Source organism: Cavia porcellus, unplaced genomic scaffold, assembly GCF_034190915.1.
Source record: "Cavia porcellus strain 051 isolate PalLab524CR breed Dunkin Hartley unplaced genomic scaffold, mCavPor4.1 scaffold_2, whole genome shotgun sequence".
Taxonomy (NCBI): domain Eukaryota; kingdom Metazoa; phylum Chordata; class Mammalia; order Rodentia; family Caviidae; genus Cavia; species Cavia porcellus.
In genome coordinates, this window is record NW_026947485.1 from 77,588,835 (window position 1) to 77,616,624 (window position 27,790).

The 27,790-nt window shown below is 43.4% G+C and overlaps 1 protein-coding gene and 1 long non-coding RNA gene across 4 annotated transcripts in view; both read right to left on the reverse strand.

The window, feature by feature from the left end:
• The window catches only part of Nt5c2 (5'-nucleotidase, cytosolic II), a 173,404-nt gene that overhangs the window by 94,862 nt on the left and 50,752 nt on the right, over nt 1-27,790 (reverse strand). Inside the window, exon 1 of one of the 3 annotated variants that reach the window (XM_005005982.3) lies at nt 13,996-14,101. The exons of 1 other annotated variant lie outside the window; for it this stretch is intronic. The gene's annotated coding sequence lies outside the window, so the exon portion shown is untranslated. Of the gene's footprint in view, nt 1-9,201; nt 9,342-13,995; nt 14,102-27,790 lie in introns of those variants that run through there. One more of the 3 variants, XM_063244628.1, reaches the window with a different exon arrangement.
• Nucleotides 15,374-26,407, reverse strand: LOC134475197 (uncharacterized). The gene is made up of 3 exons (XR_010046206.1): nt 25,394-26,407; nt 23,832-23,944; nt 15,374-16,963 (listed from the first exon to the last, which is right to left on the reverse strand). It is a non-coding gene; the product is annotated as an uncharacterized LOC134475197 (long non-coding RNA).

Sequence of the window (27,790 nt, forward strand, 5' to 3'; positions counted from 1 at the left end):
GGAAAAGACAAAAAAAAAAAAAAAGAAAGAAAGAAAGAAAAATACATAGCTTATAGTATGCCAATAGTACATCCATTTTTCAAAAAGTTACTTTTTTCTGTTAAAGGTGGTAATTAAGCTAGGACTTCTCCCACCAATTTTTATTCTTTATTATTTTGTATAAGTTATTTGTACAAAAATTTCAAAGTACTTAAGTGGGTCACTGTTAAACTAAACCAAACACATTTTAAAAATTCAAATTACAGGGCCTCAACAAAGGTCACAGAACTTTATTCAACTGCAACTGGAAATATAAATTATAACCATTAATATTAATATGGGGGCTGGGGATTTAACTCAGTGGCATAAGCACCTGCCTTGCAAGTAGGCGGTCATGAGTTCGATCTCCGGTACCGATAAAAATGAAAAGGACAAAAAAAAAACAAGTATTAATATGGGAGAAAATCTAACATGAAGTCTATACAGAAGATATTAAGGGTCAGATTTTCTTAAATCACCTTCAATAATTCATGATAATTTTCCTTAATGTTACTATGTTAAGACTTTTAAGCTCTATCTGCATAATTTGCCAAATCAGTCTGTCTACTGTCTACTGGGTTGTTGGTTTTACTTTGTTGTTGTTTTTTTGAGACAGGGTCTCACTATATAGCCCAGCCTGGCCTCAAACTCTGGTGATTCTAAGTCTCCTGAATGCTGGAATTACAGGCATGTATCACCATACCTGGCTGTCTAATGCTTTAAAGTAATTTCTCTTTATCTGTGCTTTTATTTTCCTTTGTTTCAGTTACTCATAGTCAACACAGCTCAAAAAATTAAATGGAAATACACAATTCACCAATGTTAAATTTCAAGTCATTCTAAGTAGCAAGATGAAATCATACGCCACTCACCATCCTACTGTGGATGTAAACTATTCCTTTTTCCACTGTATCCACACTGTATTTTCCTCCTACCTCCTCCTACTTTGGTAGTCTCCCTGGTTATCCAATCTACAATCACAGTAGCAGTGTCTGTGTTCAAATAATGCCTATTTTATTAATAACAGCCCCAATGCACAAGAATCGTGATGTTGGCAGCAATTCAGACATGCAAAGAAAAGCTGTAAAGTGTTTCATTTAAACCCTAAAAATTCTTCTTGATGGAAGGAAATAAATAATAAAAAAAAATAAGGAAATAAGGAAAGAAAAACCCTAAAGTTGTTAAGATCTAGAGTGAGGAAAAAAAAATCTTGTGAAATTGTGAAGAAGAAAAAAGAAATCTAAGGGTCTAGGGATATCTCAGCAGTGTAAGTACTTGCCTGGCAAGCACAAAGTCCTGAATTCAATTCCCAGTACCCAAAAAAATATATATATATAAATGAAAATAAAAAAGGGCTAGGGTTATAGCCCAGCAGCATGACTGCATGCCTGGCAAGTACAAGGTACTGAGTTTGATTCCTGGTACCAAAAAAAAAAAGTAAAAGAGAAAAAGAAAGCTCAACTATTGTAATGGCTGACTATGTCAATTTGAGGAGTTTAGAAGCTTAATTAAATCAGCAATTCTACACCCTACGGTGTAGAGGACATGCCCAGGGCAGCTTAGACGGTATAAAGGGAAAACAAGGAAAGCTGGACTTGATTCTGTTGTTTAAAGGCGCTCCAGTCTCCACTTCAGCTTGGACAGCATCTCCTGGCTTTTAGTCTTCGGTCTTTCAGCATACTCTTCAGCTCTCTGCTGCAGACCCATCGACCCAGCAGCCTCTTGATATGGACTTACACAAGACACTGCCATGAACACCTGACCTGGTTTGAAACCTTCGTCTCCAGTTGCAGATACCCTCTGCATGCTTCCTCATTCAACTTTGTGGCTGATCATCATAACCTGATCTTGAAATCTGTGTATGTTGTGTTGTATCTGTTTCCTAGTAAAGCAGATACAGATTTTGGTACCAGGAGTGGGGTATGCAGAGCTAATGCTCTAAGGTAAAAAGATAAAACTGTTGCAACTGTTCCCCTAAAGAGGTACAACACCTAGTGGGCCTATTTGGATTTGGTGGCAATATATTTCTCACTCAGGTGTCTTACTCTGGTTCATGTACTGAGTGATTTGAAAGCTGCTAGTTTTCAGTGAGGTCCAGAACAAGAAAGGTTCTGTAACAGGCCCAGCCTGCTTTGCAAGCTGCTCTCCCACTGGGATCATATGATCCAACAGATCCAATGGTATTTGAAGTGTCAGTGGTAGATAAGAGATCCTGTTTGAAGTCTCTGGCAGGTGCTCACAGGTGAACTGCAACAGAGCCCTTTGGATTTTGGAGCAAGGCTCTGCCATCATCTGCAGGCAACTATTCTCCCTTTGAAAAATAGCTCTTGGGCTAGGCATGATGGTGTACACCTGTGATCCCAGCACTTGGGAGGCTGAGGCAGAAGGATCACTGAGTCCAAGGTCAGCCTGGGCTACATAGTTCAAGGCCTCACTGAACCACACAGTGAAACCCTGTCTCAAGAAAACAAAAAAAAGAAAAAGAAAAAAAAGCTCTTGGCCTGCTCTGACATTAGCAGAAAGTGAATGCTTCACCATGGGATACCAAGTCACTGTGTGACCTGAGCTGCCTATCATGACCTGGGTATTATCTGATTCAAGTCATAAGATTGGATCTGCAAGTCTATCATTAAATGGGAATGGTATATTCATGATCGAGCTAGGGTAGGTCCAGAGGGTACAAGTAAGTTACATGACAAAGTTGCCCAGATATGTGTGGATCCTTCACCTGCGATACTACTATCTGTTTCCCAGCATGTATCCATGGCCATGTGGGATGTACCACATGATCCAGTAGACTGATACAGCTAGTTTTACTATTGCATCTTAAACTGAAAAATTACAGCACAATGAGTGTGATAAGGGCTTAGCTGACAGGCCAGGGATGTGGTGCAGGGGAACAGTATATGCTTAAACACAACAAAGCCCTAAGTTCAAGTCCCTGTACCACATTGATAAAAAAGAACAAGCATCAAATTTGTTAATTTATGTGTGTATATGTAAGAAAAATATAATATATATGGACTTCAATACTATCTGCAGTTTCAGATATTCACTAAAATCTTGTAATGTATCTTCCTTCTTCCCAGATAAAGAAGTTTACTATGCTTCATAGTGTCAGGTTACAAATGATGATCCCGGTACCAGGGATCAAACTCACGACCGCCTGCTTGCAAGGCAGGTGCTTATGCCGCTGAGCTAAATCTCCAGCCCCCACAAATGATTCTTTTATCATTTGGGCAACAGAGACAGATACCCAATAAATGGGCTGATATTTCATTAGACATTTCTTAATTGTAGGACTGTTTTCTGTATGGTACAGCACTAATACTGAATAAAAAGTTCCAAATTTGGCTCCTTCTGTATGGTGGTAGCAGAGTTAGAATTCTTTGTTTACTATAAAATATCCAGCAGATGCAGTGATGCATGCCTGTAAATCCAGCTACTCTGAGGCTAAGAAAAGAGGACCATAAGCTCAAGGCCAGTCTTAGCAACTGAGTGAGACCTTGTTTCAAATGAAAAACATCTCGGATGTAGCTCAGTGGTAGACTACAGTCTTGACTCCCAGTAGCTGGGGGCAGGGAGGGAATCCAGCTTGCAAACTAGGTATATCTGAAGAGTAGCAAATGAAATTGTTGATTCGCAGACTGTGGAGAGACAGAAACCAGGACTCACCAGGAGATGATCCCCACTTGGACATCGTATCATTTTGTTTTGTTGGGTTGGGTCTTTATTCTCTTTTGTTTTGTTTGATTATGTTAAATCTGATGGCATGAGCAGCTATTTAAAGGATAGCAAGACACACTATGGTAGCCATTTTGGATTTACTCTTGGCTTGTTTTGAAGTCCTTTATTGCATTTTTTAATTGTTTCTATTCTATTCTGTTCTGTTCAATTTTTACTATGTCCAAAGATTTCTGCAGCTATTTTGAAGACAACAAAAGGCATTACGGTAACTACTTTTATTTTGTAAGGTTTTGAAGTCCTGTATCACTTATACTGGCTTATTTTGATTGGTCTTACTCTGTTTTATTTTCCTTGGTTTTATCCTCTTTAAAATTAAAAAAAAAAGATGTAAAAATAAAAAATTGTCAAGCAGGCAAAAGATACTTTTACACTTTAAAAATATTTCATGGGCAAAACATACAGTTTCCTTCACCCCTACCATCACTCTCCCCCAAAGAATGAAAATCAGCTGCTCTAACAGTTGTAGGCAACTGGTAAAAACAGGAAGCAAAGAGTAACTGAAGCTGTAAGATAAGCATGATTAGCAATCTTTAATGAATATTATTTCCCTTGAAGAAGTATGCCAAACCAATAACAATGGTCATAGGTGGTAAGACCACTATTTAAAAACTAGACACAAGCTGAGTGTGGTGGCACAAGCCTGTAATCCCAGCACTTGGGAGGCCAAAGCTGGGGAGGGGGTCACTATCAGTTGGAGGCCAGGCTTGGGCTACAAAATCAGTTAAAGACCAGCCTGAAACAAAACAAAATAAAAAATAAACAAAAAACCCTACACTTAAAGGAAAATTGATTTGATAGCTAATACAAAGAAAACTCCATTTTTACCCACAATATGTTAGGAAAACTCTTACAAATTATGATGCATTCAGTGAAGATTTGAGGTCAAAACACTACCATGTCTAAAACACAAAAACAAAAAAAAACATATTAATAAAAATATTCATCTGCTTGAAAAAGACAAAAATTACAATGTATTATAATAATATTCACGCCCAAATGATAAAAGCATGTAAACAGTAGTTAGGCTTAACTTTCATGACAATATTGCATTGCAACAAAATATCATGCTGCCAGAATTCCATTCTGGTTAATGTTCTTTTTCATTTGGTTTTCTGTTTTGTCTGTCTGTCTCAGTAGTAGTGCATATTTGTGGCAAAGGCTGTGAGAGACTTAAAATGTCTCTCTCAAGGGAAAACTTTAACAATGGTACCCTGGTCCTATTGGACAAGCAACATGCAGCAGTTTGAATCAAATACTTCCTGACAGACCAAGTGTGTCACTGGGGATCTAGCTCAGTGGCATACATTTGTCACCTGCCTGACAAATATGAGATCTGAGTTCAATCCCTGATACAAAAAAAAGTATGTCATAAATAACAGCGTCATGATTATGCTAAGTAAATACAAACATTCATTATTTACTACCTCACTGAATCTTTAAATTTCACATTTGAAATAAAAAACTTGAAACTTTCACATCTTATAATCATCCTTTGTCATGATTTTTAGTATTTATCTATAGTATATCTATATAATGTTTACATTCTTTGCATGGAATTGATACATGCACATAACACATCTGTATTTCTTTTTTAAATTCCCTTTCTCTGCTTTCCTTCCCTGCTCCTTCCATTTCCTGATCCCCTTCCCCTCTAAGGAAGTTCTATCTCCCTATTTTTTATTATCTATAATTTATTTTGCTCTTTATAATTGGAGTTTCTCATGTAAGAGAAACCATTCAATACCAGAAAACAATTTTGAATGTCTTCAAATTTCCTCACCAGCTTAAAAGTTTGATTTGGTTTGGTTGGTTGGTTAGTTGTTTTTTGGTTTGAGACTACATAGTGAAACCCTGTTTCAAAAACAAAACAAAACACCCCCAAAGAGGCAGGCATGGTGGTGCCTGCCTGTAATCCTGACACCCAGGAGGCTGAGGCATGTAGTTCAGGCTGGCCTTAAAGTCACTATGTAACTCAGTCTGGCCTCCAACTGACAGTGACCCTCCTACCTCAGCCTCCTGAGATTTAGAATTACAAGCATACATTATACCCAGCCTAAAAATTGTATTTATGAAGACCAAAAGGCACTTCAAACCAAGTGCAGTGGTGCACACCTATAATCCTAACACTCGGAAGGTGAGACAGGAGGATCACGGTCAGTTCAAGGCCAGCCTGGGCTACAGAGTGAGTTTAAAACTAGCCTAATACTACAAACATCATGACACCTTGTCTTGGGGGGGAAAAAAACTTGTATTGCATATTACATATAGTAAAGCTGTTTTCTGGTGGGACACACCTATAATCCTAGCACTCAGGGAGGTAGAAACAGAAGGATCACAAATTGGAGTCACTATAGGCTCCAACTTAGTGAGACAGTCTTGATTTTTTTAAAAATTCCTACTTTGATTCCCAGTATCAAAAATCAAAACAAGAAAGTCATATCCAAGTTCACCTTAGCTCACCAGTACTGATGAAAACCTAAATTATCACATCGAGTTAATAATGCCACCTATTAACACACAAAGAACAGTGCCCTGAAATAAACCATACTCTCATTTACTTCTTGAGATGAAGACCTGCTACATTGCCAAGACTGACCTCAAACTCCTAAGCTCAGGCGACCCTCCTGCCTCAGCCTCTCACAGCCTCCCCAGACCAACTCCAAACTATAGAGTTTTGTTTGTTTGTTGTTTTGTTTTGTCTTTCTGACTGGGTCTCATTATGCAGTTCAGGCTGGCCTTAAGCTCACTTTGTAGCTCAGGCTGGTCTAAAGTTGCAAGATCCTCTTGCCTCAGCCTCCTGGGTGTCAGGATTACAGGCAGGCACCACCATGCCTGCCTCTTTGGGGGTGTTTTGTTTTGTTTTTGAAACAGGGTTTCACTATGTAGTTCAGGCTGATCTTGAACTGACTGCAATCCTCCTGCCTCAGCCTCAGGGGTCACCACACACATGGAAGCAGGCATAATGGCACACACCTGTAATCCCAGCACTCAGGAGGCTGAAGTATTGCTGTGAGTCCAAGGCCAGCCTGAAGTACACAGCAAGATCCTGTCTCAAAAGTAACACATGAAACTAAATACACATATGAAGGAATGTCATTTTTTCCCAAAGAAGATCCCTAAAACCTATGCTGTGTTTAAGTTGTGTTAAATATTTCATTAACCCTCACCTTTTAAATAGTTCCTGTCAAAGAACTTTTGTCTACTTTTTCATTTCATCATTTTCAGAGTTTTTTATCATTTGACCCAAACCACACCATTCACACATTCAGGGGCTGATATTCATAGTTTGCACACCCAAGTAATAACTAATAAATTCTAATTAACAAAACTGCATTAACACTAGCATCACTCATTTATTTTGCTTCGTTTTTCTTTTTCGCATGTAACACCTCCACATATATTTCAACAATGTGCTTCAGTCTGTCCTCTCTCTAAAACATAAGCTCCAGGAAGTGAGAGTTTTGTTTGCTGCTCTATCCCAAGCATATTATACAGCAGACTTAATACATACAGAGATAAATGAACCACTACACTTCTACATTTTGAAATCTTTGCTGCTCAGAAGTTAACTTTGTGTAAGCCTGAAAACAGAAGAACATAGCACAAAGTTCTTTTACTAAGAAGTCTTTGCAATCTCCTTCTTAATTCACAAAGACTTGATTAATGTAATAATATTTTGCTAATCTTGCAACATCAGGCCTTGGAACAAAAGGTTCCCTGTTCTCTGATGGAAAATTACAAAACTTCTCTTAAGTGAGAACTGCAGTACCTGTTGCCTAGACAAGCTGTTATTTTCTTTTTCTTCAAGCAACATGTTCTTTTAAAGTCTGAAACTGTAACTAAAAAAATACAAATTTATTTTCTGTTCCTAAAGTTTTGAAAACATACAAAAAAAGAACTACATTTCCTCATGATCTCAACATTCTACTGCCACTACTAGAGTTCTATTACATCCACCATATCACAAAGAATGCTGTATTTGTCCTACATCAGCACATTAAGGCTGCTTCAGAACGTTTTGAGAAATTAGACTGAGATAGGAAAGAAAGGCTTCATGTTCCCCACCAGGTACTGTCTGTGATTCTTCCACGACTCCTCCAAAAACCTTGCAGTCAACCAGTTGTATCAGATGACCCACAACTGCTCCAGGGGATGCTCCTTTGGGCTGCATTGAGCTTGGGACACAAACCTCGCTCCCTCTGGATGATTTCATCCCTCGCATCCTCCTCAATTAGATCCACAAGGTGCTGCTCCCACTCATGCCCAGTCTGACGATGCAGATGCAGGAGCCCACCTTCTTCCTTTGGTAAGCAACCTCTCCAAACCCTTAGCAATTAGCTGTATACTCTTCTCCCTTATACTCTACCACCTTAATAAAGCCTCTTTCTGGATGATATATTCTTGCCTATTCATAATTTCAATCTCAAGGAGGGCATGCTGACCTGGCATAGTAAGAGGTAGCTAACACCAAAGGTCACTGGTACCAACAAGCAGCCAGCAGTCAAAGCTGGTAACACGGAAGACAGCAGCAGAGAAGAGGGGGCAACTGAGCATCACCACGAGCTGTTCCCAATGCCTGCTACCTCAGTGATGAGAAGCACCACTAACCCCAAGAGTTTGTAGTCACTGGGTTTAACCTTGGTTATCAACATTGGAAGAGCCACATTTTACCAATCCATGATTTCTATATGAAACCTCAGCTGATTTCTATTACCCTCTGCTGGTTGGTAACTGTAAAGGGGCCATACTGTGTAACCTCTTTTACTTTCTTTTTTAAATAAAAAACAATTAATTTGAAAGTGAGAGAAAGAGAGGAAAGAGAGGGCGATAACAGGCTGGATGAGTGCGGAGTATTCAAAAAGAAAATGTTTGTCGATTTCTTATCTGCAGTTCTTTTATTGAGATACTTGTCCCTTGTAGCTCCTGGACTCTGACTCCCTGGCTTATCTTTCATCCTTAACCTTGAATTTCTTCTGGCCATGATTTCTCCCTGTTCTTCAGTAGAGGTCAACATTTATGAGTGGGGATCTTAGGGAAAGGTAGTTTAGATTTAAATATTAAGTAACAGGGAAATTTGTGACAAGGTCTCACTACCCATTCAAGCTGGATTTGGGTTCACTTTGTAGCCCAGGCTGGCCTCAAACTTGCAACGAGCCTCCTGCCTCAGCCTCCCAAGTGCCAGAATTACAGGCATGCGCCACTACACCTGGCACTTAGAAATTTGTGATTATGATAATCATATTTGGGAACCTCCAAGGCCTGGATTCTTTGCTTTTGCCTTGCTAATTGCTCAAATCTAACAGCAAGTCAGAAGTTGCCTTAGAAGAATTTTCTATTAATTTAATGAGGCTCAAAGAGGCCTTCACCCTATCTTTCCCAACCTACAAGGTCCCCTTCTCCCTACAGTCCCCACTCTAAGACAACCTTCTCACCAACCTGGATTCTTCAGGTATCTCTGCCTTTAGAGGATCCGGATGAGGGCGGACAACAGTGATGGTCACAAGCAGGGCCAAGACACTCCATGTCTGTTTTCCATATTACATGTGGCTATGAATCCAAGCAAACCAGTGATAATGCCACATCTTCAATAGTAACATATCTGTTCTTCACAAAAAAAGCAAGAAATATATGTATAGACACCTACAACTAAAAGACTGAGTTATCTGTATCTTCAAACCATTGATACAATTGAGTTCTTTCAAAAAGAACTGGATGCAGGGGCAAATGTCTGTGAACACAGCTACCCAGGGAGCTGAGGTTGAGAGGGAGTCCCAGTTCAGAGGCAGTCCGGGCAATTTACCAAGGGCTGTCTCAAAATAAAAAAATTAAAAGGGTAGGAATATAGCTCAATGGCAGAGCACCTGCCTATTACATGTGAGATTCAGCACTGAAAATAAAAACAAAAACCAACCAGGATGTGACAACTAAATATAACTCGTGATTTTAGATTTAATTCTGGGAATAGCTGGGCATGGTGGCCCACAACTATAATCTCAGCACTCAGGAAGGCTGAGGCAGGATTGCTGTGAATTCTAGGCCAGCCTGAAGTACACAGTTAAGTATAAGGTCTGGCTGAACTATATTGAGACTCTGCCTCCAAAAAATAATTAATTAATTTACACTGGAAGCTACACTGGAAGGTTGAAGGACTGCAAGTTCCAGGCCAGCCTGGGAAATTTACTGAGACCCTGTCTCAAAACAAAAAAATCAAAAGAGACTGCAGTGGTAGAGGTCCCCTGGGTTCAATTCCTAGTAGCACCAAGGGAAAAAACTATGATGAAAAACAACACAGGGAGGAGATATGTGAAACATGGTAACTGAAAGGATTAATATGTAAAAACAGCTACAAACCAACAAGAGGGAGAGAAGCAAACAGGCCAAGAGAAAATGAAGTACTACATAAGTAAGCAATTTACAGAAAGTGAAACCTAAATACAGAATAAATGAATGTTAAAAAAAAAAAAAAGCTCAAATGTTTGTAAAGATACAGCAAAATGGCTTCTATCACACCCTACTGGTGAGCATTTTATATTATTTAGTATTTTTGAAAATAATTTTCCTTTTTCTAAAATGGTTAAAGATGCTCATACCCTACCACCAAAGATTGCCTAGGCTTCAAATTTTTCCCATATGCAAGAATGCTTATCATAGTATTATTAATAATATAAAAAGTCAGAAACACCTTCCAAAAACAGTGGTTTATTCATATAATGGAACACAACAGAGCAACTGAAATGAATGATGTATCAACAAAAATGTTGAAGCCAGACATGGTGGTAAACACTTCCAATCTCAGCTGCCCAGGAGGCTGAGGCAAGAGGATCAAAAGTTTGAGGCCAAAAAAAAAAGATTCCAGGCCAGTCTGGACAACTTAGATCATGTTTCAAAACAAAAAAGGGTGAGAGATGTAGCTCAGTGGTAGAGTGCCTGTCTAGCACGTGCCAGGCCCTGGATTCAATCCTCAGTCCTGGGAGGAAAAGCTGAACACGGGACAGGAGACAGCTAAGCGTGCAGTGTTTGCCTAACACGCTGGACTCAATCTCCAGCACAGGAAGAGAAATTTTTGAAAGCTGAATAACGAATCAAGATATATATGTATATATAAATGTATAAAATGTCAAAATATGTATAGTAAATAAATGCATGTACTTTCATGGACATAATAAAAGTATAAAAATATAATTGGAATTGCCTAATTGATGACAGTAGAAAGGAAGTACTAGATAAGATGAACAGGACAGGATTCATACTGACTTCAACTGTATCGTTAGTGTTTATAAGACAACACATAATTGAAAATGATTTTTAAAAATATAAATACGAGATCTTAACTTTTAAGACTTGACAAAGGAGGTGAATGGTAGATATACTAAATGGTCATTATATTATCTTTTGTATGTTTGAAATATTTCATAAAGAAAATTTTAAGTTAAAACACTAAAGAAATCCATTAAATAAAACCAAGGAGCTTTTAAGAATATGTATACCACTGCTGGGTGGTGCACCCCAGGAATCCCAGCATTCAGAGGCTGAGACAGGAAGATTGCAGGAGTTCAAGGACAGGCTGAACTACATAGTGAGTTCAAGTGTAGCCTGAACAACGCAGTGAGGCCCTGACCCAAAAAAAACAAAAACAAAAGCAAGAAAAGTATATATACCATTAAAAAAGAAAAATCACTTTTTAATTGAAAAATAATACAAGAAAAAATTTTATAAAGGAAAAAAGTATGTTCCAACTGGACATCTGAAAAAGGAGCATATTACCTAATAGTAGACTGACTTTTTTTTAAGACATTAAATTTCACACACCAGACTTCAGGCTTCTCTTTCTAAGCAGAACCTGCCAAAGAGGCTACTTGGTCTCACACCCTTGACCAACGCTTGCCAGCAAAAAAGATGTGGAAGGTAAGAACAAATAGTTCACCCTTCACCGAGTCAATTTAATCTTTGTGATTCTATATTCACGATAACAACGGGGTGTTTTTGCTGCCTTGATGGCAGTTTTGCATTTACTGGTTTGTTGCTAAATGATATTCCACAACTACTGCAAATGTTGGTAACCAGTTATTAAAAGTTGCAACCAAATTAATTAGTTAAGCAAGTTGAAAGCTAGTCTGGGTTACACACCATAGTGACTGAAGGGTAGCCTAACTACATAACAGAATCCTGTCTCAATAAACCAAGAAATAAAAAGTAAAAAACTTACTGGGTCAAGTGACTAGAACTTTAGCACTTCATGATAACTTGCTACTGACTTCCTTCAGGCAAGTAACTTCATGTCTTAACTTAAAAAAGCTAAGCCTAGGAGAAAACACCAACTAAGAAGTTCTTCATTTATTCTCTAACAAGGATCCAAGCTGCCTATCTTGTAAACAGCTTACCAGAACTCCTTCCAGTTATCTCATACCACTATTCTACCAAATGCCCAGTCTTAGTAAGCACAATCTATCCACTATACTCTCCGTATGACGTATTAGCTTTCTCTCCTTACCGTCAACTGACACCTTGTAAGTTTCTGGAATCTTATAGACAATTGTAAATTTTCATACAAAGACATGAGATTTCAGAACTGAATGGAACTTTGGCAAACATCTCCTCAGCGCTCACCGTCACCTTTTTTGTTTTCCCCAGTACTACAGACTTAACCCAAGGCCTTCACGCTGAACCACACTCCCACACAGCGTGGCTAAACCGCTTGGGCTTGAATCAAACTTATCTTCCAAACTCAGCCCCCCAAAGTGGTAGGATTAGAGGGGTGTACACCCCCCACCCAGGTCCACTTATTTAATAGATCAGCCAGTTACACAGTGCTAAAACCTAAACTCTGTGCTGAGAGTAATGCAGAAATATATCTATATTAGCTGAAGTGAAGTGGTTTACACGGTTGTGGAAATGCACTTCAGAGACAGGGCTAGCATCAACCCAGCAGTTTTGATTTTAATTAGTAACTGGTTATGTATTTTGTGTTGTTTGTTGTTTGTCTTGTTTTTGTTTGTCTTTAGCTTTTTTGAGACAGGGTCTCGCTATGTGGTTAATTACGGCCTTTAATTCACTATATAGCTCAAGCTGGCTGTGATCCTCCTGCCTCAGCCTTGAGCGCTGGGATTACAGGTGTGCCATCCCACCTGGCCTGATTCTGCCTTTTTACACTTAACCTTTTCCGGCAGGGATGTCTTCATCTGGATAAACTCTTAACACTGTTGAAAGGGTCCATTTTAAAGACCTGAATCTTAGTGTCACTAAAGTTGGTATACCACCACCACCACCCCCACTGCTAAATTTGACTGGCTTAAAAAAAAAAGAAAAAAAAAAAAAAAAAAAAAAAAAAAACCTGAATCTTGACTATACTCAGTAACATGAGGTCATGGCAAATGGCACTGCTTCCCTGGAATTCTCCACTTCACACCCCTGTCGGCAGGGTTTGCACCCGTTGCTTTAAGAGGCAAAAATTATCAGTCTCTAGACACTGTGGAACACAGGAGTCTTCCGTCGGTGCCCCGCAGCGCGCAGCACCTAGCGAACGCAGTTTGGTAATGGAGACTGATGGTTTCAGACTGAGCGTACTTAGAGCACACAATTCAAACACACCCGCCAGAAAGGTGAAAGCCGAGAAACAAGTCGGACACCAAGCTCCACTCAGCACTTTTAACCCCCGAACATCACTGTCACGAAGAAGCACGAGGCCCGCGCCCCGAGCCCCGCCCCGGGAGACGGAAGGAACTGACGGTCCCGGGCGGCGAGGCGGCGCGTCCACGGGAGCTTTCCAGGAAGCGCTGCGCCCCACCGACGGCGAGTGGCCAGCAGGCAGCGGGCGCCGGGAGCCCTGCGGGCCCCACAGCCCAGCAGCGGATGCCCGCAGGGTCCTCGGGCCGGGGCAGGGGCCGGGGGTACCCTTAGGGACAAGGCTGCCGCAACACGCCCGCAGGGCTCTGGGTATCGGCCGAGGAAGGCGCAGAGCACTGTGAGGTGGGTCCCCGCGACCCCACGCCGGGAAACAATGGCGCGAGCGTGACGCGAGCCGGGGGCGTCGCCGCGGCCAGGGCAGGGGGCGCGCGGGGTCCGCGGGCGGGGCTCCGCCTGACAGGGGCCCGAGCGCCACCGCCGCGGGCGACTCGGTCGGAGGCGGCCCCCGACCCGGCCAGGGTCGCGTGCGTGGTCGTCAACCCGCCCTCCGTCGTTCAGGCATCCTCTCCCCGCCAGCCCGCCAGCCCGAGGCCCCGCCGCACTCACCAGTCAGCCGCTCGGCAGCAATCCCAGCGCGCAACTGCCGCAGCCGCCTGGGCGCGCGCCCGCAGTGCCGCCCCTCTCACCCGCGGCGCGCCGCCCACGCCTTGCCCCGCCCCCAACGCGCGCCCGCGGTGCCCTTTTCCCTCCCCCGACGCCCCGCCCACAGCAGCCCCCGCCGCAGTGCCCCCTCCCCGCCCCGTCCCCGACGCCACGCCCCCTCCGCGCGCCGCGCTAGTGACCCGCTGGTGTTTCGGTCCCTGGGCTGGGCCGTTAGAGGCCGGCTGCCGGGGCGACGCTCCCTGGCGGGGTGCGCGTTGCGGCAGGCGACTTTCCGAACCCTGGCGTCTGCCCCTAGCGAAGATCTGAGGTTCTTCAGCCCATGGACGCCTGGCTGTGGCCGAGGTGCAGAGGGATGTTCTTCGCCAACCCTTCAGTCTCCTTGAATCACCGTGGGAGCTCAAAGCACAGGCCACGGAGTTCACGAGAAAGGATTCGAACCCCAGTTCGAGCGTGGTACCTGGCCAGTTCCCCTTCCACACCGCACTGAGAGAGGGAAACGAGCTGGTGTAGATCCCACGTTCAGTTCCACCCTGGTACCCAGCAAGCATGGAGTGTCCACACGCCCACCGCTTCAGGGGCAGACTGCTTACTCGTGGAGCGCGGCACCCCTGGATCCGGGCAGCTCTGAGGGCCCAGCCTGAGCTATGGCCCTTCACGTCCCAGGATAGCCTCCCGCAGATCTGGAGCTTTTTTGCCTGAAGTCTTCTCTTCACTGAGGCTGGTGTATTCCCATCGTTCCTGAGGGTCTTTACCTTTCTCCTCCTGCAGCAGGTGGATTCCACGGTGGCTCCTTTAGAATCTGTTACTCAAGATCAAGCCAAATGTTTGTTGGCACCATCAGAGCAAACTCCTGGTATTGACTGCCCTGCACGTGAGCACCCACCAGATATGGCTGGCCAGACAGCCTGCTTTAGAGGATGGGGAGGAAGCCAAGTGAGGAGCAGGAGAGAAAGGAAAGTTCTCCACACCTCCACTAGGATTTACAGGAGGCAGGCTGCACCTCTCCCCTAACCGCACTTTTCAGGGTACAGGGTACGTGGTCAAAACATTGGAAGGGTTGAAAGCTATCTTAATACCATCTTACACCAAGTGCATTTTTTTTTTTTTTTGGTCTTTTTATCCGGGTATTGAACTCATGACTGCTTATTTGCAAGGCAGGCGCTTATGCCACTGAGCTAAATCCCTAGCCCCTACCAAGTGCATTTTTAAAAGGTTTCTTTTTCCCTTAGACTGGTACCAATTGCATTTGTGCATGACACAAATGCACTGTGATCTCAAATTGTGCGACAGCAACAAAAAAAAAAGTACACACAAAAGCATGGCAGGAAGTACGTGACTGCATTTATTGACAATGGTTTTCTCTCAGTGATAAGACTTCAGATATTTTCTTTATACTTCCTCATTAATTCTTTTTATAATACAAAAGTCTCCCAAAATAATGAAAAATAATAATTTTAAAAATCAAATGAGCCAATAAAAAGAAAAAAAGAAACAAAATCAAATGAGCCAGGTATCTTAGTGACTTTTTCTTGTTGCTGAGCCAAAATGCCTAACACCCCAAGTTAAAGGAGAAAAGACTTATTTCAGCCCATAGTCAGCTGACTGCAAGGCAGTGTGGTGTGGCAGAGGGGCATCGCAGAGTAAGAACAGCTCACAGCATGGCAGGAAGGAAGCAGATAGCAGCAAGCAGGAAGCACTGAGGGACCCAAGGGAAGAGGAGGGTTATGTACCCTGCAGGCCATGGACCAGGGGCCGCCTCCTCCCACCAGGCTCCATTGCTCAGCACCACTATGAACCCATCAGTAGGTGGCTCCAGTACAGTGGTATTTCCGTTCACAATGGCCACGGTCATGTTCAGATTCATGCAAGAAAGAGGATCAGTGTCATGTTCATCACCTGATGTGGAATTTGCAAACAAAAACAAAATTTCACCAAATGCTTCTGTTCGTGAAACAAATTGTTCATAAACAAAAGGGATCCTGAATTGAGGTGCCACTAGGGCATACACCATGACCCAATGTCACACTTCCATGGTCCAGTCACCTCCCCAAATCCCTAACTATGAGCACCTGAGGTGGGGGAGGAGGGTGTATACTTAAGCTATAACACTTAGGAAGGTCTAGCCTCAAGAAAACAGTTTGGGGATGTAGTTTAGGGCATAGGCCCTGGTTCAATCCTCAGTACTGCAAATAAACATGACCTTAATATCAAGATAGATAGATCAAGTTAGAGACATATAGATACACAAAGAACACCAAAAAAAAGTGTACACACTTCAAAAAAAACTGTATAAATATTTTAACAGTAACCTTACTAAGACATCGTGAGAGTAATTATAAATTACCTCTGGCTTCTACAATCACAAGAGGTGCTCAAAGTGGTGGCTATTAGCTTCCACATCTTTATTAGTATTGCCAGATGCTGTTCGCATAATCTTGGCCCATTGAGATTGCATGCATTTTGAATTTCTTCTCTAAGAATTGACAGTGTAGTGGGTTCTTTGCAATATACAACATCTGTGGGGAGCAACTGAAGCTGGAAATTGATCACATGTGCAGGGATGGGCCAAGGCCAACCCAAGAACAAAAAGCGCCAGAGGTGCACCATGTGAACAAGCCACTCCAGTCCAGAAAACACCAAGCCCTTAGACTACCATGCAGGCAGGTTGCTAGGCAAAGGGGCGGAGGGGTCATATGACATCAATCTGCTGAATGTGTAAATAAACGCACTGCAGTGGTTGAGCAGTTCCTTTGCTCCCATCTAGACAGAAGACTCCACCTGATCCCAGCTTTCCATTATCTTGTCTTCCTCATCTTCTCGTCACTCTTCACAGCCCTCACCCAGAGACGGTCAAGAGCCATGTGACCACAGCAAACATCCTGTAAGGTCCGCCATACGAGGATGACACCATCTGTTGAAAAAGCATACTATTTTTCTTTTCCTGAAATGTGTATATGTTTTTTGCAGACTCTACATAGATAGGTATAGATATAGAGATCAATTTTTTTCTATACTAGAGATCAAACCCAGGGATGTTCTACTGCTGAGCTCTTTGTATTTATTTTGAATTAGGGTGTAAGGTGCTGAATTCTCCTACCTCAACCTCCTCAGTATCTGGGATTATAAACATATACCACCATACCCTACTTGGTAGGTTACTATGAAAATAGCAAGTTGTAGAATGATAGATATCATGTAGATTTTGGAAGAGGGAGGGATGTTATGCTAATCAGTGGATTAATCAATTGATGAGTTCATAGCTGAATGTGCTGTTAAGAGGTAGGACCTAGTTAGTGAAGGTGGTCACACCAGGAGCTGACCTGGCCCCTTCTCTTGTCCCTGGCCCTTCTTCTGGCTCTCTTTCCAGGCTCTCTGCTTCATGAACCCCATATGTGAACAGTTTTCTTCTGCTGTTCACCATGCCATTCCTGCCTTGGAGCCAGCTGATCATAGACTGAAACCTCTGAAATAAATATTTTTCTCTTTTAAATTTCATGTGTAAGGTAGCTTGTCCCAGCAACAAAAATGTGATTAATATGATTTAGCCCAGCAGCATAAACGCCTTCCTTGCAAGCAGGCGGTCATGAGTTCGATCCCCGGTACCCATAAAAAGAAAAAAAAAAAAAGTGTAAAAAAAAATATATAAATACTACCGTATGCCTAATACTGATGAATATAAACATGGATTTCTGTCTGATAGAGTTTGTTATTTAGAAGGTGAATTCCAAATACACAAATAGTTATTTTTCTTCCATTTTCTATGCAGAAAAGGAAAAAGATACTATGAGGGGGAAACATAGGAGTGGGAAGAGGGTCAGGAGACATTTTCCTAAGGAAACTGATCTCAGCAAGACCAGGGTGAGAAGGACTAAGGCAGCAAAGTAAGCAAGGGGCAGATTTGGAGGAGTGAGGAATTCCTATAAAAAGGAGCCAAAGACACAAAGACCCGAATGCAGAGAATGGCTCCTGCATCTGTGGAATAACTAGAAGCCTAATGAAGAAGAAGGCAGGTGGGAAAATGGTCCCAGGAGGAGGTCAGGCCAGAGTTGGCAGAATGCTGTAAGTATAGTGATTGATAGCCAGGAACTCACTAAGTGCAGTGGAGAGAAACTCACGGGACCAGAGCAAAGACAGGGCAGAGATCAGAGTCACAGTTTTGTTCTGTTGTTTCCAATGCTGGGATCAAACCCAGGGCCACGCGCACGTACTCTACCATTGAGCTACACCCTGGCCCTGGCCCCAGTGTTTAATGACACCCACCAACCAATTCCCTCACACAGCAGGAAAAGTAATTCCTTAGGATCAGGCAAATATCTCAGACACTTGTCTACTGGGACTGTTAGCATGAGTTAAACAGGATCTGCAACCTTTGGCACAATCTTATTTTAGACAGGGCCTCATGATGAGGTTTGGGCTGGCTTGGAACTCATTTTGTAGCCCAGCTTGCCTCAGACTCGTGGTGATCCTCCTGCCTCAGCCTCCTGAGTGCTGGGATTTCAGGCAAGTGGCACCACAGCTGGCAATCATTTATTTCTTGAATACCTGCCAGGTGGTAGACACTGGAGATTCAGATTGATCCCCTAGTCTTACCTTGCCTTAAAATTGCATTTATTTAGGAAGTCAGACACTTGTGAGAGTCTCAGCAGAGATGGGGTCTTAGTGAGATAAGAGTCAGAATTAAACACGGAGAGATACTGTGATATAGACATGGTTATAGCCTCCCCAAAAACAAAGAGGAAAAGGCAAATGCATACACAGCGCTGATGGATATGGAGAAACAAACCCTTAGGCACTAATGGACGGAGTGTAAAATGATGTAAATCATGCTAAAAAACAGATTAGAAATTTCTCAAAATGTTAAATGTAAAATAACCATATGACCTGACAATCCGATTTCTAGGAAGATATCCAAAAAGGAATTGAAAACAAAGACTCCAATAGGTACTTGTATCCAGTGTTCAGAATGATGTTCCTATTAGCCCAGGGATGGAAACAGCCAGGCTCATAATCCCAGGCACTTGGCAGGCTGGGGCAGGAGGACTGCAAGTCCAAGGCCACTCTAGGTAATTTAGCAAGACCCTGTTTCAAAATTTTAAAATTTTAAAAAGTTCAGGGATGTAACTTGAGCTCAATTCCCAGTACTACTTTAAAAAAAACTGGAAACAACTCAAGTGTATATTGGGAGTAGGTAAATAAAATATGATTTAAAATATATATATATGGTATATACATACAAGGGAGTATTTTTCAGTCATAAAAGAAATGAAATCCCAGCCCTCAGGAGGCTGAGGCAGGAGGATTACTGTGAGCTCAAGGCCGGCTTGGGCTACATAAGTGAGTCCAAGGGCAGCCTGCACTACGTAGTAAGATCCTGCTTCAGAAAACAAGAAATAAAAAAGTTCTGATGTATGCAACAAAATGGATGATAAAAAGGAGTAAGTTGTGACATATGCTACAGTTTGAATGGACCTCGAAAACAAAAGCAAAAGAAACCAGGCTCAAAAAGACAAATGCTGTATGATTCCACTCGCATGAAATAGCTAGAACAGGCAAACTCACAGGACAGGAAGCGGAGAGGGATGGGCAGTTATTGCTTAATTGTTTCAAGTTTCTGGTTAGGGTGATGAAATTGTGACCCTGGTTGCACAACACTGCGTACGTAACTAATGCCCCTGGGTTGCATTGCTAAAACAGTGAACGTGGCAAATTTCACATTACATATGTTTCACTACAGTAAAAAAAATGTGTGTGCACTTGTTTTGTGAGACAGAGTTCTTGCTAGGGAGTTTGAGCTGGTCTTGAACTCCCTCTGTGGCCCAGGTTGGCCTGGAACTTATGGCATGTGTCACCACACCCCATTTAAAAAAATATTTCTTAACTTTTAAAAAAGAGTCAAATACACAAATAAGACAGTTTTCTCCGTGTTCACCTCAACTCCTCGTTTTCCTAGTCAGCAGATACTGCTTTCTCTAGGTGAAACGCTCTTAACCTTTGTTGGAGCCGTTGAAGCTGAGTACACGTACAGGGCTGTGGCATGGCCCAGCACTGCCAAACTGAGAACAAGGAGACACCTCAGGGGGCAAGACAGGCCACAACTGAAGCCCCTGGAGACTTTCTGGGTAGTTTTCCTTAATTGGCATCCTCTGTTGCTCTGAGGGGTTCAAGGACCCCTCCCAAGATCCTGCTCATGTTTTCTGTGTTTACCACTCAGCTCCTTGCTTGTTCTGATTAAATGTGGGCTGCCCAGGGTCAGTCGGCCACTCAGCTAGCAGAGTTAGCTCTGCCGAGGATTTCAGTCCTCCTGCAACCCTAAGAATCATGCCACTTGTCTCATTCCTTTGGGCCTTCGCCACGTACCATTTTGGGGGATTGGAGATCTAGGCACAGACCAACACAGCTTCTTAGTCTTACCCACTCTGAAGGCTTGAACCACATGTTACTTCCTCAATTCCTCGCCCACTGTTCTGGTTTCTACCCAGCTGTTTCTGCAAAATCTCATGCAATGTACTCATAGGCAGTACTTTGGGAAGTATCGCTTCTCGTCCTTTTGGCTAAGATCAAGTGTAGTACTTTGGGAAACGTAATTGGATCGCAGTGGTGTGACACTGTTCAATGGATTAGTTCACCACTGAATTTATAACTGACTTAGTCAAGAGGTAGGGTCTGGGGATTTAGCTCAGTGGTACAGTGCCTGCCTGGCAAGTGTGAGGTCTTGAATTCAATTCCCAGTACCAAAAACAAACAAACAAACAAAACCAAAAAAAAAAAACAAAGCGGGATCTGGTCAGAAGAGGTGTGTCATCAGGGTCATGGAATGGAAGAATTTATCTCCTCTCTGCCCCTCTCTTCACTGTTACTGCCTTCTGCAGCCATTCCACGAGCTGTTTCTCCTCTGTGATGCCCCTCTGCCATGCCACCCTGCCTTGGAGCCAGCTGACTATGGACTGAAACCTCTACACAGTGTCAGCCAAAATAAGTCTGTTCTTAGAGCTGCGGTTATCCAGCATTGTGTCCCAGCAACAAGAAAGTAACTAGGACATCCAACTAAGAGAAATTTCCTGTTAAGTCTTCTGTGTGACCCTGTATCTTCCTTTGCCTCCCCTAACTTACCACATGTCAGTATTTGAGCAAACTGTCTTTAGATGCATCTTGTCACATGGCTGTCAGCTGCAGGAGGACAGGGATAATGTCCATCCTGTCTACTGACAAAGTCTGGCACATGGAGGATTTCACATGTATTTTTAAATTAATTTATTACTAAATCTATGATGGGCTTGTGACCAGATTTTATTTTAATGCCTTTTTTTTGTTGTTGTTGTCTTTTTCCTTTTTATTGGTACCAGGCATCGAACTCACGACTGCCTGCTTACAAGGCAGGCGCTTATGCCGCTGAGCTAAATCCCCAGCCCCTTTTAATGCCTTTTACAATACTGTACTTTTTAAAATTTTTTAAATTGTTTGTAATGCTGGGGTTAAGTCCAGGGTCTTGTACATGCAAGCAAGGCAAGCATCCTACAGCTGAGCTTCATACCCAGCCAATGCTCTACATTTAATTACATTTTTTATTTTAAAGAGAATAAAGCAAACAAAACAATAAAATGAAACAAAACAATGAGAACAATTGGATTTCAAAAACAGAACAGTAGGAAATCAACAGTAGCTACTGTATTGCACATTGTTATCCTCTAAATAGTTGCTCAGACTACCAGATGTAGGCATGCGAAATTAAGCAATATAGCACTAAGTTGTCTCTTTACTTCCATTGCTATCATTTCAGAGATTTCAGGTACGTGACTTCTAATTTCTTTTGTGTCTGTGTCTGTTGGACCTGCTCTGGGTGGGCTGGAGGACTGGATTGCACACCCTGCTCCTTCCTCTTGACATTTGCCTGTGTTCCACTACCATTTGCTGGTTGCTGCGTCCCAGGTGTTCCCTGCACTGGCTGCCCATCCTGTGGTGTAGGTGATTGGGCTCAGCACCTAGGTTCCACTGATCTAAAGTTCCCAGGGTGGCACAGAGGTGTGGAGCAGTGGCACCTCAGGGCCTGGCTTCTTCCTTAGTTACATTTTTTAAAGGAATCAGCCCAAGGCTGTCATTCTTACAGTTTCTGTCCTGCTTCAGATGTTTCTTGTAGCTGCTGAAACCTGAGCAAGACAATAGTGCAGTTTGCTTCCAGATAGAATTTGTGGCCTACCAGCCGAGGGTTGTTTGGTTCCATTCAGATGAAGACCGTGAATCAGCAAAGTGCCGCTGTTAGCAAAGTCTGTCACCACATGATACCAGGTAATGTTGGATGCCAGGAACCGATGCAGCCAGCTGCCGGTCACTGCCACAGCTGGCTATCACAGTCCCATGCCAGTCACATCCAATGCTGGCTTGTGCTGGGCACCATAGTGAGACAGAAAGATAGGATAGTGGGGAAAGGAGGCGAAATAAGATCTCTGCCCACAAACAGAGCAATTCTCAGAGCCCTGCATGTGGGCTGCTCAAAAGAACCAGCACAGCTTTTTGATAGACGGACCTGAACATAATGCAGTGTGGGAAGCGTAAAACAGCACTCCCATGTCTCTGCACAGCAGCCCGCCCCACACTGTCGGGGGTGTTTTCCTTTCCCTCTTTTTCTCCTTGGCTCAACCTCTGCCGACTAAGGGTATTTTCCTACCCTTAGTAAATGTGAAGCTGCCACCATTCGTGTTTGTTTCATATGGTTCTCTTTTGGGATAGAAAGAACCCACAAATCAGCTTTAGAAGGAGACTCTAGCACCCCAGAAGTCCAGCATTAGTAGGACCTCATAAGTCAACCTTGCTGAGGGGTTGGTCTCTGCCACCATTCTTTGGTGGCCCCTGGTCTCTAGAGCTCATTAATGTTCACAGCCGTGTCTGCACTCTGTCCACACTGCTCAGGATAAAAGTCAATGTAGATTGACAGGGCTTTTGGAGGCCACACTACCTGAGAAATGCATTATGAGCAGGTTTACAGGAAGCCTGAAGTGAGTCTCTGTGGTCAGCACACAGGAGGGACCCCTCAGAGGCTAAAACTCAAGTTCCTCAAGCATTACTTATGCAGCCACTGCAGACCTGTTTCAGTAAGGGTGAGAGTTGAAACCAGGGAATCTTCTGGAAGGTCTGCTGTGCATAGTGGGCGTGCAAATAGGGCCCCCATTCCTGATCTTAGCCACTCCAGGGTGCCCTCTCTGGCCTCAAATATTCTAGAGTCATGTTGGAGTAGAGAATGGCAGTCGATAGCCAGAGAAGAGACACTACATAGTCAGACAGGACTCTGAGGCAAGTCCCAGGCCAAGGGGGAAAAAAGGGGAGTAGGGTGGGGCACGCCAGCTGTCAGCCTAGTCCCCCCCAGCCCCCACTAGCACAGGGAAAAATGAATAAGGCATTTCTTGTCAGTCTCAAACTGATATCACCAATCACTCCAGCCTCAGTCTCTAGATGGCCATCTAACTGAGTGGTAGAGCCGGGTTCAGTGGCCTGTGATCCCAGCACTCTAGGGCTGAGAGAGGAGAAGCACCACCAGCTTGAGTCCAGCTAGGGGTACACAGGACGCTCCAGCCCAGACAGAATTATGTGGAGACCCTGTCACAGATAAAGAGAGAAAGGAAGAAAGGTAACACGAAGGACTTAACATGAAGCATACGTCCAGCGCCTACAGGTCTCTGTCACAGCTTTCACCCTCACTGGGTCCTTTCCCCATTCTGGTTAAACAGTACCCACACCAAAGCCAACGTCTGAAGCTTGCTACTGTCAGGATTCGAGAGCACACTCACCTGTATTTAAGAAGTGTAGGCTTTCCCTTATTAGAAATGAAACCATTGGGCTGGGGATTTAGCTCAGCGGCATAAGCACCTGCCTTGCAAGCAGGCGGTCGTGAGTTCGATCCCTGGTACCGATAAAAATGAAAAAGACAAAAAAAAAAAAAAAAAAAAAAAAAAGAAATGAAACCATTTCCTCATTGACTTGATTTTCTCACTTTGGCATCCCACATCAACCTCAGCAGACAATTTGCCTGTTCACAGGAACTAAACGAATACATTTTTGAGATAAGAAATGGAAATAAAAGTTGACTTAATGAATTTTTTTTCTGGACCTGGACCCTAGTGGGAACAAAAGTTGTTTATACAGAAGGGAGATGCAGATCTTATTCTGTGGACCATCAATTCCTCAAACCCCAAACCATGGTCTTCTTTCTTTGGTCTTTTATTTTTTGCATATACATTACAAAAGACAAAAATGCGAGGTAAGCCAGCCACCATAGACATTAGGAAACTTCATTGCAAGAGACAGAAAACCCTGTTAAAAAAGGCTTAAGCCATGGGGAAGTTCAAACGTATAGTGGATAAATGATTACGTAACCAGCATCTGTCTTTCATCTGTCTGCCTTGCAGCTCTCGAGGCGATGAGCATCGTAGTCCTGGCTGCTTGGAAGACTGAAGTAGGAGGCATGAGTTGGGCTGGGCAACTAAGTAGGACCCTATTTCAAAATAAAAAACATTTAAAAGGGCTGGCCAAGGAAGGGTCACACAGGGACTAATCAGATGGTAGGCCAGGTCGGGGCTGGAGAGGTACCTGAGCAAACCTGGGGTTTCTAACAGGGAGCAGGGCTGAGGAACAGGTGCGAGGTGGCAGTTAAGATGCCCACTGCCACTAGCACACTGGAAGCCACCCAGACCTTGAGGGACAAGTACAGTTAGGGAAACATAAAACCACACTTTGATCATGAACTTACTAGCTCTTACCCACAGGAGGGATGGGAAGACACTCCCATCAGCAGCTGCTGCTGGGGCAACCAAGATTTTCAGAAATATCCCAAACCTGTGTTGGGGTTGGTCCCACCTACCGAGAAACTGTGCTGCCTTTCAGCATAACTGGAACTTAGCCCTACATCTCAGCCACCCTCTCCAGTACTGGTCAGTGGTGACCCCTTCTTGGACGTCAGTCCTCCGCAGTAATCTGAAGCAGCATTCCCAACTGGGAGGGATTTACTTGGGGAACCCCAAATCGCTACAGTGTGATAGCTCTGTGATGTTATTAGGGGAATGTACCGATACAATCTTTTTTTTTGAGGGGAGGAAGTGGGCTACTGGGGATCCAACCCAGGGCCTCCCACATGTTAGGAACTCTACCTCTGAGCTAAATTCCCAACCTTTCTTACAGAAATGTTGAAAAGCCTATTTAAATACTTAACACTTGGGAAGACTTAGATATTTATCATGATAAATTCCTAGTAGAATATATAACCTCTATCTTTTTAAGGTTCAGTCTTTGTAACCAAGAAAGTAGCTCTGGTTCTCAGACCAAATATGTGAGAGATTTATATTGGGATTCTTACCAGAGATGTGGTTTTCTTCAGTTAGTGGTCCTCAAATATTAATGGCATTGGAGACTTTTTACATGTTGCCTGGGGTATTGCTCAAAGGCAGATTCCAGATCCTATCCCACTCCTACAAACTGTGAACCTGAGGTCATGTGTCCTGGAAATTCAAGATTTAAATAGAACCCCAGATAAATCTAACACTGGTGACAATGTCAGCTATGCACCTCAAGCCTGCTTGTACAGCTATCAGCGTTACCATGGTAGCAGGCAGTCACAGCCACCTTCTGTTGCCTGCTGCCCTGGCAACAACTGCCTGTTTGTAGGTTTTTTTCTTGTCTGAACAGCAATCTCTTGAGTACTGCAAATGTTACACTACTGACTCAAAGAAAGTGGCCACAGCTGCAGGGTCAGGAATTGTAAGTCCTTTGTCACCTCCCATCCAGAGCTGCCATTCCATTCAGGTGTCAGATGCTCACTCTCAGTGGCTGCATTTTGTCGGCAGGAACAGAGTGTAGTGCCCACGACTCAGCTGCCCAACCCACCACAAGCTGGATCTTCCCTTACCTGACACCTGCAGCGCTCATAATACAGGTCTGAGGTGTACTGAAAACTGGTAACAAGAGCTGAACTGAATCAGCATGGTGCTGCACGTGGACGACCCACCTGAGGATGGCTGCCAGCATAAAAAGGAGACCCGGAGAGGAAGCATAGTGTTATTGTTTGGAGCTGTCTCAAAAAAAAAAAAAAAAAAAAAAAATGCAAATTACAAAAAATTTTAGAGCTAAACTTATGTATATGTTTTTGGTCCTTTCACTGTTTCTGTGTTTTTTGTTTTCCTTTTTTTTTGCGGGGGAGGGGGCAAAACAGAGTCTCCCTACATAGTTCCAGCTGGCCTTAAACTCACTGTATAGACCGGGATAGCCTCTGCCTCAGCCTCCTGAGTGCTAGGGTTACAAGTGTGTGCCGCCACTCTCAGTTCCTTTTTCTTTTTTTAAAATTTAGAATCTATCTCTGGCACAAAACACCTAGTTCTTACGATTTAAAAGAGAAGAAGTTAAATTGGCTCGTAGTTGCTGGGTGTGGCAGCACATATCTGTAGTCTCAGCATTCAGAAAGCTGAGGTAAGAGCATTGCCATGAGTTCCCGGCCAGCCTGGGCTACACACTGAGTTCAAAGCCAGCCTGAATTACATCGAGAGAGCCTGTCTCAGAAGCCACAAAAAAATAACACTCACACTTTGGGACAGTTCTGTGTATGGCAAGCTAGCTCTAACACAGGAAGGCATGGTGGAACAATGTGACAGGAAAGTTGTCCACCTCAGCAAAGGGAACAGCCAGGTCAAGAGTACACCCTCGGTAGGCAGGGTTGCGCATGCCTGTAGTCCCAGCCCCTGAGAGGCTGAGGACTTTGAAGCTGAGGCCAGCTACAAAGCCAGTTCAAAGCCAACCTGAACTGTTGCTAGTGAGACCTTGTCTCCAGAAGACAAAAAATAAAAAAGAACATACCCTTGGAGGCGACGCCCCTGGCGAATGCTTCCCCTAGGACTGTCCAACCACACGTCCAGCTGGGAGTTCTGCAGTGGGTCAGTCGCCCAAGAGTGTAGCGCCTCTGGCACTCAGTCACTCCCAAACCCATGAGACTTTTGAGAGACATTTTAGACCTAAACCATGCACACACACCTGCACAGGTCATTCTCGTGGATTAAGCACACCACACGGGTCAAAACGAAGCTACAGCCAGAGCCTTCTAAGCCACCTCCTCCTCCTCCCAGCCAGCACTTCACTCTCCATGAGTAATTACTCACAGTGCAGCTCCAAAGATGCTGGGCTTTGCCTGTCTCTGAGTTTTATGGGAATGGTCCTATCAGTCTCTCCCCGCTAACCTATTGGTAAAATGTGTCCGTAGGTAGCTGTTGTTTTGTTTCCATGGCTCTGTTGTAAGCTGTTGTATGACCGTCACATAATTCATCCATCCTTTTAAGGGAAATTGCAGACTAAGGGTGGTTTCTCCACCTTCAGGGCTTCTTAGAGCCTTTAATATGCTAGCAAGTGGCAACGACGGCCCAGGACAGCAGCCACCTGAGTTTACTGGGACCCGCGCCATGCTGGGACCTGGAGTGCCAGAAAACCAAGCAACCCCTCCCCACTTGCCTGTTTTGTTTTTTTGAACTTCAATATACATGAAAGTATGGACAGCTATTTTGAAGAGAATGAGAGACTCTAAGACAGCCGTTAGTGACTTCCCTACTGTCTGGGTCTGAAGACCTAAAACGCCTTCCTCATTCTGTTTGGATCAGTTTTATACTATGTTGTTTTGTATGAATTCTCTGTATGCGAAGACATGGACAACTATTTGGAAGACAATAAGAGACAATATGATAGACAGTGAAGATCTCAGGTCGTCTAGCTTTGA